This window comes from Equus przewalskii, chromosome 28 (assembly GCF_037783145.1).
Source record: "Equus przewalskii isolate Varuska chromosome 28, EquPr2, whole genome shotgun sequence".
NCBI lineage: Eukaryota > Metazoa > Chordata > Mammalia > Perissodactyla > Equidae > Equus > Equus przewalskii.
The window spans coordinates 25,911,687-25,934,114 of record NC_091858.1 but is presented as its reverse complement, the minus strand read 5'-3'; the positions used below and the strand labels follow the sequence as shown (position 1 = coordinate 25,934,114).

General features: G+C 36.6%; 1 protein-coding gene across 17 annotated transcripts in view; it reads left to right on the top strand.

The window, feature by feature from the left end:
• Positions 1 to 22,428, top strand: part of TENM3 (teneurin transmembrane protein 3) — a 2,420,957-nt gene that overhangs the window by 2,266,790 nt on the left and 131,739 nt on the right. The window lies entirely within an intron of this gene.

Sequence of the window (22,428 nt, the reverse complement as noted above, 5' to 3'; positions counted from 1 at the left end):
TTTGTTCCTCAGGAAGCATGAGGAATCTTTTCAGACTGAAAAGATTGAAGACTGAAGGTACTGCCTTTACCCTTGAAAAAAATAATAGGCCACTTCTCTCAGGGAAGCTTGTCCTTGTCTATTGAGTGTGCTGTAAAGCAGAGAGGGAGAAAAGGGCCACTTGCCTGTCCAGCTAGATCAGTCTGATAAACTCCCCAATCAATGGGGAGACCAATGTCATCATCAGATTGACCTTACAACCTTTAACAGAAGTGCAGCCATCCTTAAACTTTTTTTTTCCATTTCCTTTGAGGTCCCCTTGTCTCACATTGACTGTCAATATGAAGTCAAAGCCTTAAGAAATAAGTAAAATAAAAAGCTTGAGGAATTATTTCTATCCTAGAATTTTCATTCTCACCTTCCAGTAAGGTCATGAGAAGTTATGAGAATGTAGCATTAATGTGTCTCTTCTCTAAGATAAAGTTATCACAGGATAGTCAAGGTGAATAACTTCTGAAAGGGAGGGAGGGGGGTGACAGGCTTTGCTGTTTGTTTTTCCTATTCCTATATAAATTTCAGAGAATAAAGAAAGGCCAAAAAAAAGTGAAAATTAATTCCCATTGTCATTGATAACTTTTTGCTTAGGTAAGCACCGTTCACTTTTTGGTCTGTATCCTTCCAGATATTTTTCCATGCATCCATATACCTAGAGTTCCATATTCTTAAATACATTTTGTACCAGGCTCTCCCACTTATCATTCCTTAAACATCATAAGTGTTTGAACATCATAGTGGCTATTTTTTTTTCAAAGGTTGGCCCTGAGCTAATATCTGTTGCCAATCGTTTTTATTTTCATTCCTCTTCTTCCCACTGCCACCCCCAGTACATAGTTGTATATTCCAGTTGTACGTCCTTCTAGTTCTGCTACATGGGATGCCACCTCAGCATGGCTTGATGAGTGGTGCTGTGTCAGTGCCCAGGATCTGAACCTGTGAAACCCTGGGCTGCGGAAGCAGAGCACACGAACTTAACCTCTTAGCCACGGGGCTGGCCTCCATAGCAGCTATTTTTAATTAACAGTTCCCAAAAATGCACTGACTATTTTCTTGTACGTGTAAGTGTGTGTGTCTGTGTGTGCATGCATGTGTGTTCAGCTGATCAAATTTTTGATCAGAATAAATTCTTTGAAAGAAATTTCCTGGGCCAAAGGGTAGAAATGTTTCAAATTTTGCAAACCATAGCCAAATTACCCTTAGTTTACACAACTACCAGTGTAACTTATTATCAATATTTTTAACCCTTGCCAATTTCTTAGGTTAAAACATTTTACTGTTGTTTTCATTTAGTACTAGTAGTGCTGAATATCTTTTCATATACTTATTGACCATTTGTATTTCTTTTTGTGTGTGTGAATAGCTAGTTTCCCCCCATTTTTCTACTGAGGCTTTTCTCCTTTTATTTTTTTGATTTGCAAGTGTTTGTTTATTAAGGATATGAATCATTTGTCATATGTGTTATATATTTTTCCAATTTAATAGTAACTTTGTTCAAAGTCATTTTGCCATAAACCATATAGAATTTTTTAAATAATCAAATTTATCAATTTTTTTATAATTTCTGATTTTCATGGGGTACCTATAAAGTCCTTATTTATTCTAAGTATTATTTTTTAAAATTTCCTTAAATTTTCTTCTGGTACTTTTGTGGTTTTCAGTAACAATTTTTAGGTCAACATTTTTCTGGATACTCAAATGTTGGGAGATCGAATTAGCTCTTCATTCTAGAAGCTCATCGTTGAGTGATAAAGACATGTATGCAAACACATTTAATAGAGCATACTTTCATAGCAGCTTGATCCATATGGCAAAAAATAGAGAAGAAAAGAAGGAAAATACCTTCTGAAGATGTTGGAGAAAGACTTGATCTAGCAGATGATGCTTGAAAGATGAAGAGCAGTTCAGTTTAGTAGGTTTGATGTCAAAATGGTTAGTGGGCGATCACCTTGAGAAGAGGTCATCCAAGGCATGGAAAGGAGGAAACGTGAGCTGTCTACAGCAATTCGTGTAGAGTGCTCATGGTGCACTAGGCATTGTGTTCAAATCTGTGTATGAATTATCTCATATAATTTTCACAACAACTCTATGAGTTATTATCTCCATTTAACAAATAGGAATCTATCACTTAGAGAGGCACCTCGCCTAAAGTCAGACAGCCAGTAAATGATGGAGGCTGTCCTGGAAACTATCAAGGGCCCCGTTACACTATACTGACTCTCATGAGGTTTTTGGAAGAACTGAAAATGGGAAAGAAATCGAAGAAATTAAAGCATAGCAATGAAAAAGAATCACATTTATGTTTTTAAAAGATTGCTTTAGTGACATTCCAGAACACGTAATATGAAGAAATAAAGTCCAGACTTGTGCTTTTCAAACTTTAATGTGCCTGAGACTCCCCTGGGGATCTTGTTAAAATGCATGTTCTGATTCAGCAGATCTGAAGTGAGAACCGAGAGCCTGTATTTCAAACAGGCTCCCAGGTGGTGCGGCTGTGGTCCTAGACCATGCTTGGAGTAGCAAGGCTGTAGGCCAGCGCTGTCAAATGTTATATTCGATGATAGAAACGTTCTGTCTGCACTGTCCAGTTCAGTGGCCACTAGACACATGTGGCTATTGAGCCCTTGAAATGAGGCTAGTGCCACTAAGGAACTGGAGTTTAAATTTTATTATTGTTAATTAATTTAAACTCGAACAGCCACATGGGGCTAGTAGCTGCCATTTGGACGGTGCAAGTTTAGACAACCTGTTAGAAAACTAGTCTGAGTGGGAGACCATGAGGCCCTGTTGGGATAGAGGAGTGAGCAGAACTGAGAAGCTATAGCTGATACATAATAGAATAAGTGTGCCGTGATTTGTCATGTCCTAACTCTTAAAAATCAAATATCCGAGCAGGTACCGATGGCAGCTTCTTTTCAGCAGAGTCACAGTAGGATTTTCTTTAGATTGCTGCACTCCCGATTAAAATCCGTCTCTAATGCATTAGTCTTTAAGTTGGTGTGTCTTTACATAATGGAAATTCTACTGATTCCTAAACACAAATGTTGAGTTCGATGATAATACTTAGTGATACAGACCTATCAAAAAATACCTGTCCCACTTTTTCTGGGCCCTAATTTACTCATCTTATTTTTTTCTCTCCTAAAATTAGAACAATATAAAGATGGGCTGTAGCTAGCCATTGTTCACCAAAGAATGGATAAAAAGAGCGAGTCTGTTAGTTTCTGTTACTTCTGCACCTGTTCACACTTATGGAATGAGTAGGAGTCTTCTTGTTCTTTTCTCACAGAAGACTCTTTTTTTCCTGGATGGGAGATAACCTGAAATTTTGATGTTGTACACATAGAAACATGCCCAGAAATCTTATCATAAAGCAGAAACGTTATTGAAACGTTATTAAATACAAATCAATATAAATATTGAAATTATTATGTTAACACCAGTAAAACCTGCAGCAAAGTCAAGTCAAACACCATTATGGGCATTTAACCTCCTTAGTATTTCTATATACTGCTAGGCAGGCTCTGAAAATTCAAATAATTTCCTTGTAGAGTAGCACCTTAAAAGTATTTGCACGTGTTTCTTTAAATTTAAGGAAAACTAGAGAAAATAAAAATCTTAGCAAATTATATTATACTAGCACATTTTTTCAATTTTTAGCCAGTTTATCCCAACCAGTAATTCATTTGACAACAGTCTTTTTTTAGAACAGCTTTATTGAGATATAATTCATATATCATACAGTTCACTCATTTAAAGTATACAATTCAGTGGTGTTTAGTATATTCACACGGTTTTGCAGCCATCACTACAATCAATTTTAGAACATTTCCTTCATCGCCAAAGAAGAAACCCTGTGTTCCTTTAACAGTCACTTCCCATTTCCCTCCAAACTCTCCCTAATTTTTTTTCCACAAAAATCTGAACTTTTAAGGGACTAGTTTGTTAACTCATTTCCCAATGACAAGAAATAACTCAGCATTGTTTTTCTTATGAACTCCTGACATATACCGCTAACCAAAGAATTACTTGCATTTTCAATATTCCTTTTCATTTAAAAAAATACCTATGTAGTTATTTATTTCCTTTGAACAGCTGCTACCAACTGATTCCTAAAATAGATGTTGTCATATGTCTGCTAAAAAGGCTGTTTAACAACATAAGCATTCCCTACATCTAGCAAAACATAACCAGTCGAATCCAGGTTCATTGCGGTTATGATTCCATAGCAGTTATCTGTCCTACTTCTGTGTCTGTTTGCATTTTATGAACATTTTTACCTCTCTGTGTACCTTGAAATTGATTATGGTACTAGCTATACATATATGCGTGACTCAGGGTCAGAAGGAAAAATACAGCAGCCCTTTATGCCTCATGAAAAACCAACCATTTAAATATATATGGCAAAATAAAATGTGTTGTGACATTCTTTTTTCTTTTTGGACATGTCTTTGTAATAAAAGTGCTGTTTTATTAGGTTATAGAACACAGCCAGGCAATGAATTATACAGCATTTTTCACTACAGCTTCTGCCTTTAACTCCTAGTTGCATTACATTCAGAAAATGCATTTTGTCCGAGATGGAATGGTAGCATTTTAATACTAATGTGCTTTCATCACGCTGTGGAAAAAATATATTGCCTATATTTTAGAGGATTGAAAATTGCAAACTAAAAATTTTAAATGAGTATATCAGTATTTTTTATTCTTGGATACATGAAATTAAGGACATATTTAAACCTGATTCAATGGTGAATGAAGGCTCAGAATAAAATAGTTTACCTCGAGGAGAGGAGAAAAATAGTAAGATGATAAAGCATATTGCTACAGTACTCTAAATCTATAAATTCAAAAAGGAGAAAATCTAAAAACCCATTCTAGGTAGTTGTGTTTTTTCCTTATTAAGGACAGCACTTGTATGGGTAAAATTGTGCTTTCATATGTATATATCTATGCTCCTCCAGCACCCACAGAAAACTTGGCTATCTTGTCATGTTGGTACTCTGTCCTGACTTTCAATATAAACTCTAATAATTTGTAGAAAATGTTAGTTTTCTATGTCTAGCATATCATGTAGAAACCTAGAAAAGATTGAGAGGTCACTTAAAATTCAGTTCATTCTAAGCCAACTCTGTATAATCATATCAATGACTTCTGAATTGAACCTAAAGTGGGAAAAAGTTCTATATTATACACTCAATTTTTTTGACATTATAAATTTTTTGTTAGCACAACGTAAAAATGTTTAGTTTTGAGTTTATCCTAATATTTATTACTATACATAAAAAAGAAATCACTACCAAATTCAAGAAATTATACAAATGTAGGAAGTATGCCACTCTCCTCCTCCCCCGAAATAATTTATTCTACTCTTAGCTTGCTATGAGGTCAGCTAAAGTAAATAATATATGAGAAATACTATATTTAAACAGACTGATTTTACCATTCAAATATAAGCATCTCTCTGACTTGAAAAACATTCAAGGACGACGACAGTAAGAAATACCTTTAAAGCCAGCTAAACTCTGGTTTGTGCCCAACATAAATATCTTGTCTGTGAAATACGGTGCTGTTTTCTCTGTTTTAGGCTATCATTTCTGCAGAATGTAGCAACGTCTCCTGACTAATGACAAGTGGAAAGCATAATACAATATTTACCATTTCGGTGCTACATTGCATAAATATTTAATTGGTGTTGCATATGTCATTTGCTTCTGCATTAGTGCTGCTGAGAGCAGTGTGTTCCGAGAGAAATATCTACGTACAGAAGAGTGAAAAGAAAAGTAATTGGCAAGTATAAGGTTAAAAGAAAAACTCGATAGATTGCTGGGAAGGTTAGGAATAAATTCAGCATAAAACTTTTAAGTTCCATTGAATCTATATTCAAACAGAGATCTCGTCCTAGAATATAACAGATAAAATAAAGTTCAAATGTTTATAGACTCTTCTAGGTTAGTGTTCCTACATAATCTTACAATGTCTACAGACTACTTACACCTTGTCCTTCTCCCTTAAAAATGATTCCATGCTTTCTTCCTTAATGACTTAGTAATGTAACACCAGAAGAGGAAGTGACCATTCCTCCCTCCATCCATCATTCATTCAACATTTATTTATTGAATGACAACATTTATTTATTGAGACAATATAAAAGGTACAACAATGAACAAGATAACACAGTCCTTGCCCCCTTAGAGATTATACTTTAGAGAATGCAAACACTGAGCACCGAATTATAGTCATCATGACTATTCAAAAAGGAGAAATGTAGGTGACTGGGAGAGTACATAAAAGGCAGAACTTATTGAGTTTGAGCATTAGAGAAAGGTTTTTCTGATAAAACCAGAACAATAACTAGGATTATGTGTTTTGACGAATGCTGACAGAAGGACAAATTTTATGTTACCACATAAACCTAAATGTGGCCCAAAAAAATCAATTCTCAGAAATATTAAAACCAGTATATTGTGATATAATAAAGATAAAATCTAGATGCATTTGAGAAAAAATAATTATGATGTTCATTGGTTTTCTTTGTTTAGTTAGTCTAGAACCCTTTTTGTAGTTAATGTCTAGAAGTAGAAAGAAATGTTACTCTGGAAATTTTGGGTAACTAGGTTTTAAATTGCCACAAGAATTTATAGTCTGTTTCTGATTGTTCCTTTCCCTTAATTTTAGACTACATACATGCATGCTTTAAGAATTTTATTTATAATGTATACCCAGAAAATAGTTTTAAAACTGTTAAAAGAAATGATATCTCTGGGTTCCTTACAAACATTCATGAATACCCTATTAATCTATTTTGAAGAAATTTTTAAAATGTGTGTGTTTCCTGTATTTCAAAGGTTGTTAAGGGGTAAAGATCATGTTGCTCTGCATATGACAACCCAAGAAGTCGGTGTGTCCAATTTCTGTTACTGAGTTGGTCCCAGAAGTGGAAAGGACATTACTTTGGGAGCCTTCTATTGTGCATTTTAAGCACATATCATTCAAAGAACAATTACATTTTTTAGCTTTTGTATAGTACTAAGATTCTTCTGAGAAAACATGTAGTGTTTTTAAAGATAAGAACTTTCAGTGTTTCCTTTACGTTTTAGGTTTCACCACTGGTGACTTCTCCAGTTTCCAAAGAGGGAACTAATGCTTCTCTGCTGATGGCTTTCTCCATCAGCAAGCTTGGCATAGCGTTGGCTGGCTCTATGTTGGGGTTGTCATTTCTCCCTAATATTTTGACCATAGGCAGATCCTTTCTGCTTCCTCCTCCACTAGTGAACTTTTTCTCCCCTTTACCACTTTCAGTAAGCCTCCTTCCGTCCCTAAAAGAGAAGAAGCCTTTCCCGTGTTGTCCTACATTTCCCAGGGCGAGAGAAGGGTGTTCAAGCCTACCTAGAAGATTACTGGATGTAATTCTAGAAAGTGGGGCCCTTTGCTCTGAGAAAAAATGATGCAAGTAGTTTTGCATCTTGCAGATTTTTATTTGTTTTTCACAGGCATTTCCTTTTAATTATTTCCAATACCACAGTCAATTAAATCCATTCAACTTAGCAATTATTGAATATCCCTCCTGATCACTGAGTTCACAAAGATGAGTAAGACATAACCTTTACCACAATGATCTTATTATCTTATATGGGAAAACGTAATGTCAGATTTGCAAATCGCATTACATTATATTTTTATAATGTTGTTTATAAGTACAGACCTTCAAAGCAGTAAGATTTGAGTCTGTGTCCCAACTCTGTCACTTACTAGCAATGTAATCTTGAGCAGGGTGCTTACCCTCCATAAACGAGAGTTTCCTCGTCCCTGTAAACAGGATTAGTAATAGTACAGCTCTTGGGAATATCTAATAAAATAACGAATGTGCCTGATAAAATACCAGTGCTCAGTTAATTTTAGCTGCTATTATTATTCCTTATAACAACCTAGTAAATCGAATATTATTATCCACAATTTTTAGGAAGAAAAATCTTAGGCCCAGAGAATCAGTGGCTTGTCTGGTGTTAAAGCCAGTAAGTCTTAAAACAGGGACCATAACCATGTCTCCTTATTTTGAGCCCAGAACTTTTCTCCATTATATCATAGGGCATTGTTTCTCATACGATTTGAGAATTTACGGGTGGTACTTAGGAGAATAAATAAGATCGAGTGACAAAATGAGGAATTTATTCCCTTTAGAATTCTCACTTGCTTGTATCTGATTATGTCATGAGGAAATCTCAGAAGATGTTAGCATGTCGTGACACCTGTCTTTAACACTTCTTTCGCAAATGAACAATTTTGCTGGCAATAATTTCTGCATAGATTGTAATAACAGTGTTTACAGTTTACTCCATTTATTTTTGTTGTTGTCTTCTATTTGTGTCAAGAGATACTGATTTTTCCTTTAAGATAATGCTATAAAATTGCATTTTAAAATAAAAGTATTTAATTTTTTGTCAATAATTTCAAGTAAAAAATAATTTAAATATATAAATATAAAAATATTTATTTATAAAATAATAATACCGTAGAAGGTTCACAATTATATCATAAAAGTGATAAGCACATTTTAAAAAAATATAGAAATCACTGCTGTGGGGACCGAAAATGCTGTAGGTCATGTTCATTGGGTCTTTTAATATCGTTGTAGATTTTTAATCTTTTCATTAACTAAATTTGTAGTTTTAACAAGCTAACTGCGTGATGTAGTTAATGAGCCTATGTGGGTTGCATAGAATTTGTACATAAAACTTAACCATATTATCTCAATCATTTTAAATAATCCCAACTTTTACCATTATTTTCTTTTTTTAGAGTGAAGATATTTTTAGATACTTTTTACTTCTTCAAAGAAATTCTTTATGATCTTAGAAAAGCATCGCAGGTAGAGAAGCAATACATGTTTAAAGTGGGAAAGTGGGCCATTTATTTTTAGGAAAGGAGACTGAGACCACCAAATACAGAAGCAAGTTGACAGTGTGAACAAGTCTCCTGTGGATCAGAGAGGACAACTTCCTTTGTATTTTGCTTTGAAACGAATCCACAAATGCTTCATGAATATCCATTAATAATAGTTACATTCATAACTAAGGAAAACTGCCCTCCAAGTGAGCCCAGATTAATGGGGAGCAGCTGGAACACTGCCGTCCTAGGACCTTTTCCCACCCTGCCTGGGGAGATGAGATGGTCAAGGAGGGCTGATAGGATCTGTGAAAGTTACCGTTACCTACTAGGTACCAGAAATGGTGAAGTGGATTGCACACTAGTCTGCTGCTCACGTGCAACAGGACTTGATAAGATGACACTGTCTCAGTTTTTGTTGATGAATGAATGATGAACAACAAACTACAGGAGCTAGTTGTGCCTAGATTCCTGAAGGGTCATTGATTTTGTTTGAAGTTGCCACTTGACAACCACGCACACACACTCACAGATCATATTATCTCTCTCAAATGTAACCTCTTGGAGGAGAAGTGGACTGTTATTGAAGGGGATGTTTTGAAGGGGATGTTTTTCTAGATTTTGCCATATTTTAATAGACCACCCTTCCTCTAAGAATCTCCATATCCCTAATAGTTGGATCTTTGAATAATAATGATTAAAGTGTCTTAAAATTTCAAAGAATTGTAATTTTCAGGTCTATTCTACTACTTTTTCAAAAAGTCCAAACAAACCAAGAAAAAATTTTGTGCTCAGGTAGCTCATTAACAAACATACCCATTTGTTACATAAAAGTAGACTATAGCTCTTAAAGCTATTGTGAAAGAAAGGAATCCAGATGAAAACTAAGTCAGTACAAGAAGCCTTTGAATAATGAGTAGATCCATGGGGTTTCAATGGCAAAACTGCTAATAACTGTCGCTAATGAGTCCTCTGTCACATACGTTTCATGATAACAGCAAACTCAGTATTTTGGCAAGCAGGCAATAGGCTACAAATCATGTAAATGATTTCGTTGTATATTTTGAATGTTCTTGAAATAGATCCTCTGACTGTATTCTTTAATATTGTCAACCGTTACCTCAAAGATTCTCTAGTTTATTGATAATGACTGGCCCCTTTGGGCAGCTAATCGTGATGGTGAACACTTTGTTCTTTCCATTAGATTGGAGAATGAATGCTACTTTCATTCGGAGAACAGAACCTGGAAACAAGAGGAAACTAACGAAACATTAGACAAACAGTCTGTTTTAGAAATCCTGACATAATTCCCCTGGTGACACAAACAACAGCTTGATTTTCATAAGCCTCTGTCCACTTCACCATTGGCTGTGGGAGGGCAGCTGGAATTACTATTTCCTAAGCAGCATCCTTAGATATATTACACTGAATCTACATAGTTAAGAAAGAAGAAAATGCAGTGAAATTTAAAATTAGAATTCTTTAATATTAATGCATAATATAATTTATAGTATTTATATTATAAAAAAATATGAATCAAGTATTCTGGCAGAAGCAAACCTACATAACTAAATCGTTATTTAGTCTCATCAAGACATTTTGATAGCCAATGTGATTCTGCTTTCCAAGAATGACATAATGCCAAAAAGGGATAGAAAGGAAAAATACACAGCATAGAAATATAAAATATCAGCAGCCACTCCTTACTGCCTTTCCTCCTCCCCTCTAAAAACCCATAGTTCATAAAGCCTATGATTTCAGTATGTTATCTTATAATTCTCAGAGGAACTTGCTACATCAAGTGTTAGTTGCTTTGAATATTAAAATATCCTAAAGTTGGGATAATTCTTTTTTTTATTTTTGATGAGGAAGATTTGCTCTGAGCTAACATCTGTTGCCAACCTTACTCTTTTTTTGCTTGAGGAAGATTAGCCCTAACATCTGTGCCAATCTTCCTCTGTTTTGTATGTGGGTCGCCACCACAGCATGGCTGACAAGTGGTGTAGGTCTGCACCCAAGATCCAAACCCGCGATCCTGGGCTGCCAAAGCAGAGCACACTGGACTTCACCACTACATGACAGAGCCGGCCCCCAATTCTCTTTTTCTTAATGACAACTTGAGTGCATATTAATATGAAAGCTTTCAAAAGAAGTATTGATTTTAAAATGACAATATTTGGGTCAGCAAGGTATAGACTGTTGAAATAATATCAGTCTTAAAAGTTAATAACAAATAATAATGGATTAGAGTGCCAAAATATTGCCTAACACATTCTGTCAACATGTATATGAACACAGCAGGAAATCCAAAACAAAAGCTAATTTATGGAAAACTATGTATTCCTAATGACAGTTTAGACCAGTAGGGGTCCAAGTTACAAACGGCACACTTCACAAGAGATGCTTTCATTTTATGCTGAAAACTTGGTTGCACTCTGGAAGCACGTCTCAAGTCAAATCGTTGCCCTATATTTAAAGTATTTTTCTTTTTCTGTAAAATCTAATCATTGCACATGTGCATCGAATATATTTATATATTCATGAATTTGAAACATAAAATGAGGAAACTTCCCTTTTGATACCCAGGGAATCATATGCTCAAAATGATAGTCTGACCCCATGCAATTTTATTTTATTTTGAAATAAAAACAAAGGAACAACAACATTGGTGTTCTATTACGTTGATACCTTATTGATGCCAGATGTTTTTTCCTACGCTCAATGATTTAGCCTAAATATTTATATTTTAAAATATCTTGACATATCATGGAATATAAATCTGGAAGAGACCTTACAGATCGTCTAGTGCAAACCTTGCAAATTTTCGTGTAAATGAGAGATCTAATCCTCATGGAGGCCCAGTGGCTTGCCAAAGTTCCACAGCCTGTTTGAGCCAGGATGGAGAATGGGACCCAGTTCTCTTTTATATAAACAAAAAGCTCCATAAGACGCCGCAGACAGTGTGTTGAAACTGTGCACTTAGCTATGAAAGGTCAGGTTCTGATTTTCTTTTCCTGCAACTTCTGATAACATGTTCTTAATGAATCTTTCTTAGAAAGATTATTTTTGGGAAAAATGTACCATGATGGATGTGAGGTGAATTACAAGAAAGAGAAACTTTAGACCTTAGCTTGCTTAGATGAATTTCCAAGGCTTGGGAGGCTAAACAAAGCTGAACTGCAGACATTTTCAGGATGATCTTTTTTAAGTCAGTTTTTCTTGCCAGATTCTGGTTCTCATATTATCTCATACTTTTTTGTCTTTGTGAGAGTTTTTGCTTGATCTTGTAATATTAAACAGCGTTTAGCCAATAATGGCAGGCATGCTAAGAACTAAACTCTAAGTTGCCAAAATCTCAGAGTGTGCTCTTCAGGGTTCTGGTGGCATAAGCTACGTTTAGGTTTCTGATGGCAAGGGTGCTTGCTTCTGTGTTCGCTTCACAAAATCCCCTATAATCTGCTCCAAGGTTCTGGCAGATTGCTGGACCATGTCACCAGCTGTCACCACCCCTCCTTCCCATCCATATTTGGCAGTATTTGAGAACATAGGCATGCCAGTGGAAATAATAGTAGCTGTGATAACAACTTCAGTGGCATGGTCTCCAGAGACAAGATCAACATTTGGCACCTTTTCTCTCAACATGGAACTAAAAATGGCACTGAATTTGCTACTTGGTGGTATATAATTTTCCTTAATTACACATTGTGGTTTCAAATGTTCCACATGCTGGCTTTTAAGTATCGAACCAACATATATTGGTTAAAAACAATGGCATGGCCTCTTTTTTCTATGGGGAAGAAGTGAAATAATTATAATACTATGGATTCCTTTCATCTCCATCAGCCCTGAAAAACAAAAGGAATGTGTACTGTAATTTCGCTCACTGGAATGGTCTTTGAGCCTGAAAGAAAATTTCTTCACAACATTTCACTAATAGATTTTTACTTGCCTATTGTCTCAAAGTTATTTCAATTGATGAGGTTCTTTTCTTAACATATACTGGGAAGGCCTACCAAAAAAAAGATTAAGAAGTGGTAGAATGAATGCTTTTGAATTATATAAGAAATATTTTAGTTTTAAATATCTTAAAATTGGTTACAGTCTAAGAATATCACAAGACAACCTAAAAGAATGTGGTCGAGAGTAGACGATTTGGCTATTAGTAACATAGGTTGCCACAGTGATTGATGGCTTCACTTCCATGTGAGTCACTCCCAGAGTTGATACCATTATAATTCTTTTTTATCATTGACCTGGGTGATGGTATAAAGAGTATGCTTATTAATTTTGTAGATGACAAATGTCAGATATTACAACTAGTTTAAAAGGGTTCTGACTGACTGGGAACCATCTTGGAAATCTATGTTCTCCCGCTTGGAGAAGAAGGGAGGAATTATTCGAGGTGCCCTCCAAGGCTTCTTCTGACGTCAACAGTCTCAGATTCTCTGTTAGTCACCTCTGTGCCCCGAGAAGCAGTTCAGCTACAGAGATCTAGGCCTCTAAGATCAAATCTAAGCAAAATATTGAAAAAGCTGAATTATATGTTAAACTTTCCTTTAACTGTCCTCTCTCATTTTTCCATAGCTAAAATCATATACATTCATTCCATTTCCTCCCAAACTCCCCTTTCTCCTTCCTGTCAAACTACCTCTTTTTACCCCCTAGCCACAATGATCCATTTCTACTTCTCTTATGATGCCCTATTCCTCACACTCCAGAAAGTAAAAAGTTTATTCAAATGTAAGGTGGAATGTTTCAGATGAAATAATACAGTGCTGTGGCCAGTCAGCATAGTTATTAATTCCAGGAAGCCTTCATGAAGAAATGTCATTTGAACTAGACTTTAAGGCATTGGTGAGATTTCATCAGGCAGAATTGGGGGGAAGCATACCAGAAACTAGGAATTGTAGGAACAAAGGCATGGAAGCAGGAAAATTCAGGGCATGGTTTAAATGGTTGGCGATCAAATCTGGCCAGCTGGGGTCTATGAGAGGAAGTAGTAGGAGGAACACAGGAGATGCCTGCTAGCGGAAGACCATTATCAGAGATGCTTTCTGGGAAGGTAACTCTGGGAACTATGTGTGCATTGAAATGGAGGAGAGGAAAACTAATTAAGAGTAATGAAGGTCTCTTCCAAACTCGATTTCAGCTGGTAATGCCTAAAACCAAAAGACCAAGAAAGTAGCATTATGAGTGTTATGCAGACCTAAGGAGGGAAATACCAAAAGATCCAGCCCAAAGAAACAAGAATGGATTTTTGTCTTTACTTTTGTTTTTTTTTAAAGATTTTATTTTTTTCTTTTTCTCCCAAAGCCCCCTGGTACGTAGTTGTGTATTTTTAGTTGTGGGTCCTTCTAGTTGTGGCATGTGGGATGCCGCCTCAGCATGGCTTGACGAGCAGTGTCATGTCTGCGCCCAGGATTCGAAGCTGCACAACCCTGGGCCCCAAAGCAGAGCATGCACACTTAATCACTTGGCCACAGGGCCAGCCCCATGAGAATGGTTTTGTCTAAAGAGTGGGAAAATCAGATGAGTGAGTTAAGGACTCTTTGCCTTAACAAGCTTTGTAAAACTGTGTGCATTTATAACTTGGAGAAAATGAAAACTGAATTAAAAAAACTTTAAGTGAGGTCCTAGAATAGACGAGCGATGCTGAAAACAAAACAAATGCAATTAGGAGAGAGATTACTGTATTTAGCAATTGATGGGATGGGAATTTGGGGGAGGAAGAGAAGTTAAAGAGACAGGGTTTACAATTCTGGTGACCAGAATGGTGGCTAACATTCTATTGAGAGTTGGCACAAATCTGAGGGCTTTGTGTACATCATCTTATTTAGTTTTACAGCAGACTTATAAAATAGGTACTCTTATAACTCCTATTTAATAGGTGAGAAAACTGGGAATTTCAGAGGTTAAGTAATTACCCAGGGCCACTTAGTTAGTGGTTGTTAGAACCGTGACTCAACCCATGGCCATATGCCTTCATTGCCCAGGCTAAAGAAGTATCATGAGCAGGGAAACAAACCTGGAAAGCAAAGAAATTATGAGGATAGAGACAATTTATTCTGTCCTTAGTAAAGTTTGAGGTACTCACAGGATTTCTAGTATGTCTAGTGAGAAAATGTAAAGTCCAAAGTGTGGGTCAGTGAGAAAAGAAGTCAGTATTAGGCATACGTATTTGAAAGTTACCCATCCACATGGAATTGAAAGTTGAAGTCGTAAAAGCAGATGAAGGATAAAGGGAGGTCAAGGAAGCACTTTGGTGAATGTCTACATTTGGGAGATACATGGGGGAAAAGTTGTATAAGTCAGGAGGGACTAGGTTTTAAAATGGTAAAAATGACCCTAAAAATCTCAATGGCTTTACTAGTTATTCGTGCCTTTATGCACCTTCACAAATTACCCCAAAATTTAGCCACTTAAAACAACAAACACTTATTATCTCACAATTTCTGTAGGCCGTAAATCTAGGCCCAACTTAGCTGAGTGCCTCTGGCTCGAGGTCTTTAAGGTTGCAGACAACCTGTAGACTGGGGCTTCGGTCTCATCTGAAGGCTCAGCTGGGGCTGGGGGAAAATCTGCTTCCAACTCCACTCACGTGATTTTTGGGAAGCCTCAGTCTCTCACCATATGGGCTTCTCTACAGTGCTGCCTCATGATCTGCCTGCTGGTTTCCCTCATAGAAAGCAATCCAAATGAGGTAGAGCAACCAAAATGGAAGCTGCAGTCTTTTATAACCTAGTCTCAGAAGTGACATTCCATCATTTCCGCCATCTTGTTTCCATTATAAGCAAGTCACTAAATCAAGCCTATGCTCAAGAGGAGGGAATGATACAAGGGCATGAATACTAGGAGGCACGGGTTATTTGAGGCCATTTTAGAGGCTACCTACTGCAGTGCTTAACATGATGGTTTGTTTCTTGCTTAAGCTAAGTGTTCAGTGTAGGATGGCAAGGGAGTTATGCTCACCCAAGGATCCAGACTAACAGAATTGCCACTCAGCATGTTTCTGTGATCACTGCATGGAAAAGCAACAAATTACTTATTGATTCTTAAAGCTTCCTCCCAGAAGTGGGACACACTATGTCTGCCCACATTTCATTGTCCAGAGCAAAGTCATAAGACTTCAGAGGAGCAAGGAAGGGTAACCCTACCCTTTCCTGAAGAACTGTGCATGTCCAGAAGAGCTGGAATACATGTGAATGGCCCTTATGACTTCCACACAAGCATTCGGTGAAGACAACTGAGAAGCTGCAGTCAGAGAGCTCAGAGAACCCAGGAGAATTATCGGAGGAGGATTAAGTATTAAGGATGTGTGGCTATTGATGCCAAATACTATTGAAACAAATGAGGTGAACATTGATAAGGGGCTACTAGATGTGGCAATTCAAGAGATCACCCATAACCATTGAGAGAGAGGTTTTAGTAGAATAATTAGGAATATAAGTCAAAATGAGGAGGAAATAAGGAGTATGTGCTGAAGTAGAAACAAGATGTGGTCTCTTCTTTTGAGATATATGGCAGTAAAGGGAAGGAGAGAAATTGGATAATAATTTGGAGGAAATCAGAATGAAGAGACCTTTTAAAACCCTGATTCTGTAATTGAGCATGTTATTTATACCATCCCTCAGAGTTGTGTGTAATCTGTGCATTTTGATAGCATTGTTTTTAATATCTTCATCCAAATCATTGATAAACATGCTTAAGTCGAAGGGCCAAACAGAACCTTCAGTGTGTGATCAGTCAGTCAGATGTAGATCCCTCCGTACTCTGTGGGGTGGGTTATTCAATCTCTGACAGAGCCACATTTCTTCATCTTAACAACAAGGCTTTTCTGCAGGGTGACTAGTCATAACAGTTGGGGTTTTTTTAATTGTGGTAAGAAACACATAACAAAATTTATCGTCTTAACCATTTTTGGGTGCACAATTCAGTAGTGTTAAGTATATTCACATTGTTGTACAACAGATCTCTAGAATTTTTTCATCCTGCAAACTGAAACTCTGTACCCATTAAACAACAATTCCCAATTTCCCCCCTACCCCTAGCCCCTTGTAACCTCCGTTCTACTTTCTGTGTCTATGAATTTGACTACTTTAGGTACCCTATATAAGTGAAATCATATAATATTTGTCTTTTTTTTTTGACTGGCTTATTTCACTTAACATAATGTCCTGAAAGTTCATCCAGGTTATAGCATGTGACAAGGTTTTCTTCCTTTTTAAGACTGAATAATATTCCATTATATGTATCTACCACATTTTGTTTATCCATTCTTCCGTTGATGGACATCTGGGTTGCTTCCACCTCTGGACTATTGTGAATAGTACTGTTAGGAACATGAGTGTGGAAATATCTTTTCGAGATTCTGCTTTCAATTCTTTTGGGTATATATCCAGAAGTGAGATTCTGGACCATATGGTAGTTCTATTTTTACTTTTTTGAGGAGCTGCCATATTGTTTTCCATAGTGGCTGTGCCATTTTGCAATGTCACCAGCAGTGCACAAAGGTTCCAATTTCTCCACATCCTCACCAAGAGAAGTCATAATTTAGACTACACATCAATCTGGGAAGGCCATAGGCTGACAGTTATTAACACAATACATGAATTTGTTTATTCATATTGCTCTCCTTTCACACCCAAGATTTGCACTGAAGGAGGCCTTTCCTCACTCTTCTCTTTTCCTCCCACCCGATGGAGTCATTTGCCATTCTTCTATACTGAGTCCTTACTCTGCATATGCATTTATGCTAGTTCTCTTAGGAGGGCTGTAACACACACAGGCTGTCATAATCGCCTCACCTGCAACCTTATGGGAAGGAACACCTGGGAGCTTTGGAGAGAAAAGCACCTGCAGGGAGGGTTTAGGGAAGGTGGAATCATACATTCTTTAGCTATGCTATGTGTTAGATGGACTACCTTTAAATAAATGTTTAAATTTAAGTGTAATGTACATTTAGGAAAGTATACAGATCATAAGTGGACACATCAGTGGAACACGGCATAGAAAAATAGAATATTACCAGCATTCCAGAAGCTCCCTTTAGATTCTCCCAGTCATTACCTGCCCCCTCCTCTCTAGAGGTAATCACTTTGGTGACTTGTTCCTATCAATTGATTTTACCTGCTTTTGGACTTTATACATATGGACTTAGAAAGTGTTCAAGTTTTTTGTGATTAGGTTCTCTTGCTCAATATTATGCTTGTGGGATTTCTCCATATTGTTGCATCTGGCAGTGGTTCATTCATTTACACTGCTGTATAGAATTCCATTGTATTGACTGTACTATAATTTCCTTATCCGTTTTACTGCTGGCAGACGTCTGAGTTGTTTCCAGTTTGGGGCTGTTGCAAATGATGCTTCTGTAAACATTCTTGTTCATGCCTTTTGGTGCTATGTGTATACATATTTCTACTGGATATATAGATGGACTTTTATAGACCAACTTGGGACTTAATCACCATTTCTAAGATTTCCCATTCCAAACAGGCAACTTACAAATGATCTTGCAAAATATAACCATTTGTAGTTGGTACACACCTTGTGTTTACAAGCCAATTTTAACAAATGGACAACTTCTGATTATATTTGCTACTGTCAAAAAGAGAGATAAATTAACAATTTGTGTTACACTTTTTAAAATTTCCTTAATGTGAATGCTCAGTTTTAATTTGGAACAATTCAGACAAGTAGGAAAACAGCACAGTGTAGGGAAAGGAATCCGGAAATAGGATCAGGAGGTCTCGTATCAGGAGTCCTCTTTATACACTAACTCTTGAAAAGACATTGGGTAAGTCCCTGACCCTCTCTCTGCCTGTGTGTCATCCTAAACAGAGATAATGACCCCTGACACACACTACATTATTAGAAGATAGTAGACATCAAGGTATCTTAAAAGGTGAAAAACACACTGAACAGACATATGATATTATTGCTCTCAGCCACAAATTCCATTCTTCCTTGGATAACATTTTGGGTATGCATCCAGCCACCCTTCATTAAAATCACCTAGAAATACATGGAAATAGCAATGTAAACCTATGAAACATGATAGCAGAAACAAAACTTTTTTAAAGATTAAATCCACATAAATACTATTTCTATAACTTTAAAATATGCAATGCAAGTATAGTGTTTACTTGTGTAATTTTTCAATTGTTGTTTTTACAGACTCTTGGAGTTCACCATAATAGCCTCTTTTTGATCTCATCATCATCATCGTATTACTGCAAAAATTTCTTTTAAGGGCCAGCCCCAGTGGCTAGTGGTTAAGTTCGACATGCTCCACTTTGGCAGCCCAGGTTCGGTTCCTGGGTGCAGACCTACACCACTGGTCTGTCACTGGCCATGATATTGCAGTGGCTCACACACAAAAAGAGGAAGGTTGGCAGCAGGTGTTAGCTCAGGGCAAATCTTCCTCAGGGGAGAAAAAAAAAAACAGACCTAGAGATGAATCCATTTGCATCTCTCCTAAATAACTACTCATTTAAAAAAAATTCTTTTAAGACAGTATGGTCTAGTGGAAAAGTATTGCATGGAAGAACAATACCTGAACATACAAATAGTATCTATTAATATCTTTGCCCACCCTCCACCCCAAATGCTGTGTCTGCCTTCAGTTTCCTAGATCTAGTGGAGAAGCACTATCTGTAGCCTGTGGCCCTTACGGAAGTTACATTTCGCTTCCTTCTGAATGGATTTTCACGCCCCACTGCTCTCTGGTAGAATAGAGAGGTGTGTCCCGATACGCCCTTTGTTGTCTGAAGGTCTGGGTTTAAGGTCAATGTCCACAGCTTACTGCTGGGAACTTTAAACTCTCAAAAAGCCTCAGTTTTCTCAGATTTAAAATGAAAAAAATCTATATAGTAATAGTAACTGTTCAATGGAGTCTTTGTGAAGATTCAATGAGATAATGCAGGTGAAGCATTAGCACAAGACTTGACACATAGTAAGTGTTCAGTGAATCTTGTATTTTTTAAATAGATAGCATCACAGTGTTGTAACACCATCTGTGGCTGAGAGAATGCTTGGTGTGGCTGCCAGCCTATATACCTCCTCATCTAAGCTGTCTGCCTAGAGGGGTGAGGGCCTCCGAAGAGCACAGAGCTCCCAGCCACATCTTGACGCTCTTCCCACACCCTCCATTAGGTCCTTCGTAAACCAAGGATCATTGGAGTCTTTGTGAGTAGCGGCAGCAAATGCTTTCCCAGGGGTTCAGATCTGCTTTCCAGCTCAGGCCTTGAAGAATTGAGCTGGCTCTTCTTTATTTACAGATGTATTTTATTTCACTAATTTTCCCTTTATTTGTCTGCCAAGACATTCCATGTAGTTTTATTAAACCAGTGCTCAGTAATTTCTGTAGCATTCTTGACTTTTTGCTGCCTCTCTCTGTCTCTCTTTGTCTCGCTCTCTGTCTGTCTGTCTCTTTCTCATTAACTTTGGAACCAGTCTCACTAATGCTCTGTATTTATGTAAAAATCTTAAGTTACGCATACTGAGTGTCAAGAGCTCCACTAAATGCCAAACGCGAACGTTTTCAAAGTATGTAATTTCCTAAGACCAAACAACTCGTGGGTCTGTTTTCAGTGCAGTGTTAAACAAGATATAATATTATTGGGTATGGTCCTTATTATACAGCATCTTAAGTAGAACTGGATTCTCATTTTATTGAGATTTTTTGTAATAAAAAACATATATTATAAAGCTGTTGGCCATCTGGCAAAAAATAAAATAGCTCTCTGAACACAAACATAACATTTGACATCTGTGCACGATCCATGGGTTCTCTCTCCTCCTCAAAGTCTATTAAAACCAATAATTTGAGCAAATCTATCATTGAAGAAGACTTCTTATGGTACATAAAAGCTCACCATGATGATTAATTATTTTGTGTAGAAACTTTGACCCTTTTGGAATATATATCGTTGCTGTGCCAAAGTATGTCTGTCAAACCTTTTACTGTGTGCAGAACTAGCTCCCATTATTTTATTCAAAAATTGCTGAAATATCTGAAACCTTGAAGAATGTATGAAGTGGTAAATGTTTAGAAAGCTCTGGACATTATGCCACTCAAACACTACGTAATTTAATGCAAATGACGTATGGAGTTATACCTCTTTAGAAGTTGATAATTGGTAAATTTGAGAATTCTATAACCTGTATCTTAATCCTTGAGAAGTCAAGAGTTTAAAAGGAATTGCCGGCAGACTATAATTTAAGCAGGAAGTATGAGTATAAACATTTGTTACAAATCTACAGGGTAGATGTAGCTATGTTTGTATCTATTCATGGTATGTTTTTTACGGTAGCATGATTTTATGTTAGGTATTGTTAACAAGAGAATGTGAGGCTGGTAATAGAATGTCTCCAAACTGTTAAATCTTTAAAAAAAAAATTCAATCAACTGTGTATAGTACTACTGGGCTTCCACTCAACTATGTTTCATATGGCATTATGCTAAGGCAGTCATTAATGAACTGTTAATGATATAGCACTCCATTCTTAGCCATTTATGCATTTGTTTTATATTTTTAAACTTTTCCTTGAAATTAGTATATTTTTATCCATTAACAGTGTTTTCTTAGATTTTAAAACCTCGAAAACAGAATTCATTTATTGAGACCTACTAGGTAGCAGGCCCTGTAGAAAGTGAATGAGTTACAGGAGTGAACTAACACAGTCTGGGGAGGATGCTGAGCCCAGTGAGGGAAAGCTTCTGCCAGAAGTTGACACTTACTGTCTGAGCAACGAGTAGGTATTTTACAGTGGGTGGAGAGCATTGCAGGCAGAGGGACTGTTTATTGAGAGGTACTATGATCTGGTCAGGTGACTCCAAAAGTTCAATGATGTAAAGTACGGAATAAATAAATGGAATGCCTATATGCTAAGAGCTGTCCTGCTGAGTGCCAGCTATCCTTCGCATAAAGTGCCTAGAAAGCTCACGTCAATTAAGTAGGGTAGGTCTGAACAGCTTCATTTTCTACGTGAACCTAATGTTTAACAATATTACATCATTTGTCCAAGATTGTAAATCCTAGATTGAGGACTGAACCAAAATTTAACTACACCTGAAGCCCTGGCTCTTTATACTGTGCGATTTAGTTTTGTTACTACGTATATTGGATATTTAATAAGGGCTTTTTGACAGTGGTTGTTATCACACTGTCTCTAACAATGTTATTTAAACACATACGTCTTTCCTCACCTCTCTGGTAAATTCCAATATGTATATAGTAAATAATGTCAAAAAATTCCCTTTTGTGATATAATAATATGACCATAGGGAAACTTAGCCTTTTTAGGTATTAATTCCTAAACTACATTTTGTGGAACACAAAGGAATGTTTGTAAGTGTTAATGGTTAATATGGCAGTGATTAATCTTCTAAATATTTTAAATAAATTAAGAAAAATAATAATATATAAAAATTTTAAATTACATTTATAAATGTATAATTATATAGTCTTCTAGTTATCTATTTTCTAAATATTTTAAATAAAGAAAATT